The sequence below is a fragment of the Macaca fascicularis genome, chromosome 17 (genome assembly GCF_037993035.2).
Source record: "Macaca fascicularis isolate 582-1 chromosome 17, T2T-MFA8v1.1".
NCBI lineage: Eukaryota > Metazoa > Chordata > Mammalia > Primates > Cercopithecidae > Macaca > Macaca fascicularis.
Genome location: NC_088391.1, coordinates 79,519,007 through 79,530,529, shown reverse-complemented (window position 1 = coordinate 79,530,529; position 11,523 = coordinate 79,519,007). Strand labels below are relative to the sequence as shown.

The 11,523-nt window shown below is 35.0% G+C and overlaps 1 long non-coding RNA gene across 1 annotated transcript; it reads right to left on the bottom strand.

Moving 5' to 3' along the window:
- Positions 1-1,216: 1,216 nt before the first annotated feature.
- Positions 1,217-5,942, bottom strand: LOC135968042 (uncharacterized). Its single transcript, XR_010582468.1, has 3 exons — positions 5,324-5,942; positions 4,796-4,865; positions 1,217-1,429 (listed from the first exon to the last, which is right to left on the bottom strand). It is a non-coding gene; the product is annotated as an uncharacterized lncRNA (long non-coding RNA).
- Between the last annotated feature and the right edge of the window lie 5,581 nt (positions 5,943-11,523).

The window sequence follows — 11,523 nt, the reverse complement described above, 5'->3', positions numbered from 1 at the left end:
AAAATCTTTCTCACTTTTTATTTTTTTTCTAATTTTATTGCCAACCATTTCATACAACTGCTGCATCTTTCATTTAGGTATAGTACTGTTTTCATCTTATTTGAAACAGTAACATCTTTCTATAACCAAATGACTTGAGGGAAATATTTAACATCTTATGATGCTTACTGTGGTCTGAATGTTTGTGTCTCTACAAAATTTATATGTCGAAATCCAATATTTCAACAAATGAATGGGTTTCATTCATATGAATTTCAAAATTCATATGTTATTAGGAGGTGAGGCCTTTTGGGATATGATTAGTTCATGAGACTAATATCACCATGAATGGTGTTAATATCCTTATAAAATAGGCCAAAGGGAGCTCATTTGCTCTTTTTACCATAAGAAGACACATTAAGAAGGTGCCATCTATGAACTAGAAAGTGGCCCCTCACCAGACTCCCAATCTATAAGTGATCTTAGACTTCCCAGCCTCCAGAACTGTGATCAATAAATTTCTGTTGTTTATAAACTACCCAGTCCAGTTAATGGAATTGTTATAGCAGACCAAACAAGCCAAGGCAATGCTTCCTGGTCCATTTGTATTCACTGAATGGTTTGTATGATTTATATTTTTAAAAGGCTGTCTAAATTATAATTTACTAAAAGCGGTTCTCTGACAAACATCCAAAGTCCTCTTTCCCTAGCCATCAACAACCTAGAACTATGCATTTCCCATAGAAAGAATTAATCTTAAGGCCTGTATTAGCATGAATTAACAATTGAAGAAATGCTCAATATTCCTTATTTGCTAGGCCACAGATACAAAGGTATCTAACAAAGACAACCTTTTAGACATTTATCCCATTATAATTTTCCACCCACAATACCTAAACTGTTTGTGTTTATGTCACAGCATTAGTTCAATCTGTTGTAACAGCATAGAATAGACTAAATGCCTTAAACAACAAAAATAGACTAAATGCCATAAACAACAAAAATACTCATAGTTCTGGAGGCTAGGAGTCTGAGATCCGTGTGGCAACCTGAGTGGATCCTTGGTGAAGGTCAACTTCTTAGTTTATAAACATCCATCTACTCACGGCATCCTCATATAGTGAAGAAAGATCTCTTGTCTCTTCCCTATTTTTAAGGACTTTAATCCCATAATGAGGGCTTTAGCTTTCAAAAGCCCCACCTCCTAATACCGTCATACTGGGGGTTAGAACTTGAACATATAAATTTTGGAGGGATACAAACATGGAATCCATAGCGGTTACACATGAGCAGTCGCTGTATTTGACCCAACAAAACTTGTCACTCATTCTCTGAAACAGGTTTTATGTTTTGCTCTTCTTCTTCCACTATTCACAGTGCTTCAGACCCAGTTTGTAGTACCCTTCTTGGTCTAGGCTCATTCCCTTGGTGATTTCCTCTTGTATTATTGCTTTAAATAAATGACCAAAAAAAAAAAAAAAAAAAAACAAATCATGTCTGTAAATCAGAGATCTCTTATAAATTCCATCCTCCTACCTACAATTGCCTACCTGACACCTTTGTCTCATGCACATCTCAAACATGACACTAAACCTCTGCCTATCCCCCCTCAGTGCTGCACCATCTTTGTTATTAATTGTGTTACTCCCATTATTCATAAAATACTTGGAGTTATTCTTGACATGTTTTTTGTTGTACACCCTACATTCTGTAGATCAGCAAATCCTGTTGACCAGATTTCAAGAATACACATATTTGAATCATTTTTTATGACATACTAATAACACCCTGGTCTGAGTCATCATCATCCCTCCCATTCATTAGTAAAATGGCCTCCGATTTAATGTCTCTGTTTCTATTATTACATCTTCAATCCATTCTTCAGACATAATCCAAAGGGATATGTAGTGAAATATGTTTCAGAACTTGCTCTTTCTCTGTTTAAAGCCCTGAAGTGGCTTCCTTATGTGGCCCTACCTAGAGTTACCACATCTTATCTGAGCTTCAGTTACATCTTAAAAAATTGCCTTTGCCTTTTTTATCCTCAAGATATGATCAGAGTTTGTTTCTCCAAGTCATCAAGTGGCACTAACAATGTGAGAATACTTAACTTATATTCTCTACATAAGGTTTTTGGGGTACCATTTTTGTCATGTGGATTGAAATCTTAAATCTAAATGAGTATAAGCCTATGGTTCAAATATTCAAGTGAGCTTTTTTTTCCCCTTGTTCTATCTTTTGCCAAGATAGAGACAGCTAAGTTTCCTTGCTATATAACTTTCTGCTTTTTCACCTTTACTTTGAGATGGAAAATTACAAGTATTTTTACACTCTTATTTAATTGTGCTTTTTGAGATTTTGCTTGTTAATATTAAATAAAATAAAGGCACATGTTGAATTTGGTGAAATTTAATGTGACACACACAAACACACATTCTAAAACTCTGCTCATAGGAAATGCAGTCATTGCTTAGCACACCTTATAAAACCTTTTGCACATTCTCACATATTTTATTTTTCAAAAGTAAAGGGATACATATAACATTCTGTGTTTCATTAACATCCTAATTTATACTAGAAACTCCTTAGTTAAGAATGGATATGGGAAGGCTTAATTTTTGTGATTATATTTTACTATGTTTTAGGAGAGTTTGGCAACGATTAAGTTTTATTTTTAATCAACAAATGATCGAATTAAATGATGTAAAAGATATTTTTAAAGGTACATGTACTTAGAGTGAGTTTTTTTCAAGTGGACTGCTCACAAGGTTCAAATTAATTAGCTAATTACAAACACTATTCTCCCATCTACTTGGGCTGGCGAATATAACCAGGCAAGAAGTTTCCTGAACTGGGAAGAAAACCTACATTACAAAATTTTGATCCTAGATTCAGTATTATGGTGTGTAATATTCAGTTGTATCAAAGCCCTGGATTTCTTGTGCCAAATAAAATAATCATCTAGGTGGCAAATTTATTTGCCATTTATGTCTAATTAATATTGAAAATAATTAGATGGTATGTTTTATGCTATCTACTCTTTTAGGCCTGTGTATAACTTCACTCATTATTCTAGAAATACATAAGATTTAATGAAGGAGAAGTCAATTACAAATATTCCACTGTGCACTGAAGAGAAAGCTGCAAATGAATCACCAAGAGGTGAATTGGGAGCTGAGTCTCAATAGTGTTAACCTTTGTCAGTGAGTTGTCAAGGATTGATAGGCATGAAAGAATAAATATTTAATTTATATTAGTCCAAAATCTGGGTTTCAGTGACTGACACCTGTATTAACTCTTTTGGAAGCAAAAAAGCTTCAATAAGCCAGGGAACATTCCAGAGGTTGGCAGATAGCAAGATCCTTCAGTCTCTGGAGAATAAAGAATAAATCAGTGTGTTTCAGATTAGCCATCCCTTTTAGGAGTAACCTGGTTCTAGTAGTCATTGTTGATATTTGCTTCTTAATGTATGTTTTATAAATTCCAGGAGCACCAATGAAAGATGCATATACACATTCATTCTTGCAGAAACTCTTAAAAGACTCAAAGACATTTTGAAATCTTCTCATGGCCTCCTAGTTGTCCATAGGCTCTAGAATAAGAACTTCTGCCTGAAAAGATTCTTGAAATCTACCTTGCTGTACATCTTGCAATGCTGAATTAGGGGCTTTTTTTTTTTCAGTAGAAATCTTCCTAAGATATTGCTCACATACATAATGACAATGCAAATAGACAATACAGACAGTACTTCATTCATGAATATCAAAATTGTTTGTAAAACTTAATTAAAATTAGCACAAAAGAGATCAAATTACAAAAAGAGTGTAATATTTTTAAAAGTAGAAATCTAGTGTTATGTAAGGAAGCCGTTGGGAAATAGATATATGGGTGTATATATATGTATGCACACACACAATTTTTGAGTGTATATCACATACTGCAATTAGATATTGAATTTTTATTTTTATATCTAATCTTTCATATATTTGTCTTATGTCACCCTCTACTGTCTTACTTAACTCATGTAATTTCTTTATTTTTAAAAAGTAAGTAGTAGATAATCACTTCTAAAAGTAGGCAGAAGACAGGCTTTTATTAAGTGGTTTTAGAAGTTAAGGAGAAATGATATATTTGAGAAAAAGAGTTCAGGCCTAACAAACAGAAAATAACATAGAACAAGCAATTGGTAACTAGAAAGTCATGTTTTTCAAGATCAGTATGAGTACTTATTCCATCATGCAGTATATTAAAATTAATATCCAAAGGACAATCACCTATAATGGCCCTCATTCATTTATTTGACACGAAACATCTTAAATTTTCATTGAAATTCTTGTATAATAGTATGTCAATTTACCATTCTTGATCCATTACCCCATGTTTTTCTTTGCATATCTGGCTTTCTGCCACTTGGTCAGGTTAAACTAACGCTTCTTAGCTGTATATTTCTCTTTGGGGAACTTACTTAACTTCTCTATGCCTCAGTATTTTCATCCGTCCAAAGGTGGCAATCTGAAATTATATTTAGTAAGATTGTTGGGAAGTAACAAAGATAAAACATGTAAAATTGCTTACATCATCAGTTCATGATATATAATAAGCACTGAAAAAATATATCAGTTGGCATTATTCTCTCACACTTGATGCTTTTTATTTGTTGTCACTCCATGTATGTCCCCTTATATCATATATCTCTCTTATTAAATTTACTAGTCTGTTCATAATTTAAAATATTATGTAGTATGGGATCTAATTTAGCACCTAACACATTGTACATGAAGGAAGAAATTAATTACCAGATTTAAAATGTGCATACCTTTACTGGTAGATGCGCACCATATGACTCTGATCTTGTGAAATGTATAGTTTCATGACTATTTCAAAGCCTGTGTTAATAAATTTAACATGATTATATAATGCATGTTACAAAACTTATTATATGGTATATACAATAACAAGATACCATACTTAAGCAGTATATAGCCAAAGGCAACCTTATTTCTTAATTTAATGCACATTATCCTTGGATTGTAGACAAAAATAATTTCAAAATTTGCCCTCTCTGGTTATAATATAAAAAAACTACTAGTTGAATTAGGTTAAATATGCTTTAAAAATAATGCCAGTAACATCAAAACATATTCATAATTCTATGTAATAGAGACAGAAATCAAATAAAAATTTGAGTCACATCCATGTGAAAATCTGACAATAAAAATTATGCTTATGGAAAATTATGTTTATTTTTGTGTCTCTTTGTGTCTTTTTCTTAGTCAATTTTCTGTTACTTATAACAAAAACCTCATAATTGGTGAATTTATAAAGAATAAAATGTATTTCTTACAGTATGGAGATGAGCATTTCAAGGTTGAGGGTCCATATCTGGTGAGCGTCTCCTTACTGGTGGCGACTCTCTGTAGAGTCTCGAGGTAGTGAAGGGCATCTCATGGTGAAGGGGAGAAGTGTGCTAGCTCAGGTCTCTCTTTCTCTTCTTGTGAAACCACTAATATCTCTCCCATGACAACTCATTAATCCATTAATCCATTAATTGATAAATTTCTTCATCAGGGCTATGATCCAATTATCTCTTGAAGGCGTCACCTCTCGATACTGTCACATTGGGGACAGAACTCATGCAACATGAATTTCAGAGGGGACAAACTTTCATGCCATAGCGTTCTGCCCTTGGAGCTCCAAAATGTATGTCTTTCTCACAACTTTAAATACATACACGTTTTTTTCCACCCTCATAACCCTGAAGACAACTCCTTTCAGCATCAGCATCAGCTCAAAAGTCCAAATTCCAGAGTCTTACTTGTAGACCTCTGAAATTGAGGCAAGTTATCTACTTTCAAGATAAAATGGTGTTACAGGTATAGGACAGACATTCCCATTCCAAAAGGGAGAAATAATCAAAAATAAGAGTTAAAAGCCCCAAGCAAGTCCAAAACCCAGCAGGGCAAACATTTAGCCTTAAAGGTGGAGAATAATCTCTTTTGATTCCATGTAAAACATTCTAGAACACACTGGGACAGGGGTTGGTCCCTCAAAGCCTCAGGAAGCCCTGCTCCTGTGGTTCTGCTGGGTGCAGCTCATATAACTACCAACATGGGTTGGAGCCTGGGGCCTGAAACTTTCCTAGGTGGGTGTTGCATGCTGCTGGTGACTCGACAGTTCTGTAGTCCTGTTCCCATGGCTCCAGTAGGAATTGCCCTGTGAGGATGCACTGCAGTAGCTTCAACCCCATGTTTCTACTCGGCACTGCTTTACTGGGGGCCTGCTGCAGTGGCTCTGCACAGCTACAAGCTGTGACTGCGACCACAGACTTTTGAAGACATCCTTTGAAACATATGTGGAGGCTGCCAAGCCTCCAGCTTTCTTGCTTTCTGCTAGGCAGTAAAATCAGCACCTTATGGACACTGCCAAGGCTTATGACTTGTACCTTCCAGAGCTGTGGCATGAGCCCCACCTGCAGCTGCATCAGCCTCAGGGTGGCCAGGGAGCACTGTGCTGAGGTGTGGGGAGTAGAATCCTAAGATGGCCCTGAGCTGCAAGCCCAAGAAGAGCAGCTGAGGTCTGTCCCTTGGAATCATTCTGCCTTCCTAGGCTTCTGGGCCTGTGATTGGAGGGGAAACCTTAAAGATAGCTGAAATGCTTTCAGCATCTTATTTTCATTCCTTTCTATCCATGTTAATCTCATTAGCAACCAGTCCTTGGGCTACGACTTTTGTTTCCTCTCCAGAACATACTTTTTCACTTTTTATGTGGCCAGTCCGAGAGTTTCCTAAATCTTTCTGTTATGCTTTCCTTTTAATTATAAATTCTGTCTTTAAATTATTTATTTGCTTAGAATCTTAGTGTGAGTGGCCAAAAGTAACTGTGCATCTTCTTTTATATTTTGCTTAGAAATTTCTTCTGCCAGATAATCCTACTTTATCCTTCAAACGTTTGACTTTCCATAAAGCTCCTGAGCAGTGGCACAGTTCAGACAAATTCTTTGCTAGTTTATAACATGGATGGCATTTACTCTAGTTTACAATAACTTATTCCTCAGTTCCATTTGAAACCTCATGAGAATAGTGTTTACTGTCCATGTTGTTATCAGTTCTCTGCTTATGACCACTTAACCGATCGCTAAGGATTTCCAAACTTTTCCTAGTCTTCTTGTCTTCTAAGCCCTCACTAGAACTTAGGCATTTTCTAGTCTGCTCCTCTAAATTCTTCCAGTCTCTGCCCATGACCCATTTCTAAAGTTGCTTCCACATTTTTAGGTATTTGTTGTCATCAGCACCTTACTCCTCAGCACCAATTTTCTGTCTTAGTCCATTTTTTGTTGCTTATAAGAGAACACCTGAAACTGGATGATTTATAAAAGAAGAGAAATTTATTTCCTATAGTATAAAGGCTGAGTTCAATGTCAAGGGGCTACATCTGGTGAGTACTTTCTTGTTGGTGGAGACTCGAGAATTCTGAAGTGGCACAGGACATCACATGGTGAGGGGGCTGAGTGTACCTGCTCAGGTCTCTTTTTCTCTTCTTATAAAGCCACTAATGCCACTCCCATTATAATCCATTAATTCATTAATCCATTAATCCAATAATTGATGAATAGTTTAATCCACTCATGAAAGCAGAGACCTCTTGAATCAATTGCTTCTTAAAAGCCCCACCTCTCAGTAGTGGCACATTGAGGATTAATTTTCAGCATGAGTTTTGAAGGTGAAAACATTCAATTCCCAGTACTCTCTTTCTCTTCCTCTACATACAAAAACTCACAGATACGCATGTTTACACACATAAAGGGAACTGGATGAAAGTAATGTGCAGAATATATTAAACAATGACAATAATTTGAAATGAAGAATTCCAAAAATTGGGTATATTACTGTTATAAAAACAGAATGAATATTATTTTCACGTTAGTGATATTTTTATTTTAACCTTTATTCAAAGCATTTTTAATGAAATATATAATAGAAGAGTGTATCAACTGTAGAGAGTACTTTAACAAATGCAATAATATCTTAGTTTATATTCTAGATGAGCTAAGGCATTGGATCCCTTGCTAATATTATAAATAGCTCATTTTTTATTTCTTATAATTCTCATCTCATAGGTTCTATTCTATTTATTTTTCATACAAATATGTTTACATATACTTAACTTTATAATATAAAATATAATAATACATATATTATAAAAATATTCTCTAGGGAGCTATCAGTGTATCACTTCTAGAGGCATTAAGCTATCATTGCTTGACCCAGACATATTTTATGTGTACCATTGAGAAGACCTATAATAGAAATTACAATAAGAATTTCTTAAATGGATTTTTTTTTACCTTCTCTTTTTTCCCTGTGGCTGTTCATGATTGAGCATTAATTAAATGCAAACATATTTCTGTTGCCTGATTTTGAATATAAATAAGTAGTGACAATTACTAATGTTAAGAATTAATTCATCTTTATTTTTTGTTTTATTTCAGTACGTTTTTGAGGATCAGGTGGTGGTGTTTACATGAATAAGTTCTTTAGTGGTGATTTGTGAGATTTTGGTGTACCCATCACCTGAGCAGTGTACACTGTACTCAATGTGTAGTCTTTTATCCCTTGTCACCCCAACCCTTTCCCCTGAGCTCCCAAAGTTCAGTGTATCATTCTTACACCCTGTGTCCTCATAACTTAGCTCCTATATATGAGTAAGAACATATGATGTTTGATTTTTCTATTGCGGAGTTACTTCACCTAAAAATTATAATAAAAAAAGACATTGGCATTGATGCAGTCAAGATATAGAACATATCTATCATGACAAAAAAAGAATTATTTAAACATTTAGAAATTTTATACATTAATAATTTGATTAAATATCTTGTTTAAAATAAAGCAAAAGTAGATTTAAAAGTATAAAGTCCAGGAAATATAGAGAAAATACATTGTGTTATAAGATTTGTTTTTACATCCTGTATGTATTTTCATGTCTATGTACAGAAATTTTATAGTTAGTTTAAAAAACTTTTTCTAACTAATCATAATTTTATTTCTTGACCATCTCACAAACATGTACATAGATAAGGGACAAATATGGTACAATATAGGATATCCAATAATGCCAAATTCAATTGATTATCTTGTGCCCTGCAGATTTGAATTGTGATTATGAAATCATGAACTGACCATGACAATTCCAACTACAAACAAAAGGAGGGGATAACACTCAGGTGAACTAGTCTATCAGTGTGCTAAAATTATATGACATTTTTCTGGTGGAAAATAGTTCATTCAGGGATTGTGAATTACAGGTGAACTGTATTCTTGGCCTATTACCCTCTTTCTTACCTTCTCAATCTGGTGTTATACATATGCTTTATTAGTTTAGCTGTTAGTGGTCCTTACAAAACTACTTTTGGCTAATTTAGTTGACTACTTTAGGAACTATCTATTGGTGAAACGTTTTTTAGTTTATTTAAAATAAAAACACTCAAAGCTTATATGTGCAATTATGATTTGTCAATTTAATAGTAATAAAATTTAAAAAGTAATAAAAATACTCAAAGCTTATATTTTGCTAAATTGCAAATTTCCTCTTAGGAACTGGGCCACATAGCAAGAGGTGAGTGGTGGGTCTGCGAGAATTACCATCTGAGTTCTGCCTCCTGTCAGATCAAATGCACCGTTAGATTCTCGTAGGAGTGTGAATCTTATTGTGAACTGCACGTGCAAGGGATCTAGTTTGTACACTCCTTGTGAGAATCTTAACTAATGCCTAATGATCTGAGGTGGAATAGTTACATCCCGAAACCATGTGTCTTCTCTGTGAAAAAATTGTCTTCCATAAAACTAGTCCCTGGTGCCAAAATGGTTGGAGACTCTTGCTTAATAGCATATAATAATTTTGATGTTGTGATCATTTTATGTATTAACATGATTAGGCCACAGGTTTCCTAGATATTTAGTCAGGCACTATTATGGTTGTATCTGTGAGGCTGTTTGTTGAGATTAACATATATGGTAGACTGAATAAAACAACAGACTGTCTTCCTTTATGTGGGTGTTAATCATCCAAATCAGTTGAAAGTGGGAATAGAACAAAACATGTTTGACTCTCCTCTGAACAACAAGGAACTCCTTTTGCTGAATGGATGAGCTGGAACGTGGGCCTTTTCTAGTGTCTGGACTGAAATGGAAACACCAGCACTTGCTGGGTGTCCAGTGTTCCGGCTTTCAGACTGGAATTTGTACCATTGTCTCTCCTGGTGCTCGTTGGACTGGACTAGAACTACTTCTGATAGGTCTTCAGCTTTGCAATTGCAGATCTTGGGACTTGTCAGTTTCCATAATCATGTGAGCAATCCCTCATAATAAATTTCTTTCTCTCTTTGTATATACATTGTATTGGCTCTGTTTTCTAGAGAGCCTTAATTTAATGCCAGTCTCTCGCATGCTTGCTTCCATTTGGTCAGTGTGAGGCACCAGAGGAAATGGGAGGGTCTAAGGCATGTTCCCCTTTAGCACTAGTGGTTGTAAAAGATCCTTCACTGTTCCCATGACTTACTTTACAATATTAATTTTCAAAATGTGAAATACATTATTGTGATATGATTTTTATCCATGAATAAAAATAAAATGTCATTCACTTAAAAATTATAAATCTGGCCAGACTCAGTAGCTCACGCCTGTAATCCCAGCACTTTGAGAGGCCAAAGCGGGCAGATCACGAGTTCAAGAGATTGAGACAATCCTGGCCAACATGGTGAAACCCCATCTCGACTTAAAATGTAAAAATTAGCCGGGTGTGGTAGCAGAAACCAGTAATCCCAGTTACTTGGGAGGCTGAGGCAGGAAAATCGCTTGAACCCTGGAGGTGGAGGTTGCAGTGAGCCAAGATTGCGCCACTGCAATATATATACATATATATATATATGTGTGTGTGTGTGTATATATATATATCTTTTCTTGGCTCAGGGAACTTCTCTGCTTCTATTCCAAATATTAGGAAATATTCTTTCTAACCACATTGAAGACGAATTTTACAATGACAGCTCCTGGGTTTTATTTCTGCTACGCTTTGTGATTGATTGCGTTTTTATGCTTCATTTCCTTTGAAATATCTTTTTCCCCAAGTTGAGGAATCAATATAGATGTTACAGTTATATATAATTTAATAGGAATAGTAATTTAAAATATTAACCCATCATCATTTTTTTTTCTTAAATGCATTTCTTATGCATCCTTTCACTAACTAACTTGAGTCATGAGGGTTCTCACCACAGCGTAAGTAGTTTGGTGGTAGCTGATTACAGTAGGAAAGATGAGGATATTTGAATTGTTCTTTGCCAGTCCAAAAACAAACACCACAAAGAGAGGCATATCAAATAGTGTGAGGACAGGAAGGAAAATAGTATTGAGGCAGCTGTGTTTGGAGGCAAGAAAAAAGCTTGTATAAATACTCTGCAATTGTCTTGGCACCAATGTAGCACTGAATGGATCCAAAGTTCTTCAATACACCAGCACAAGATAGTAAATATCAGCAAGTGTCATA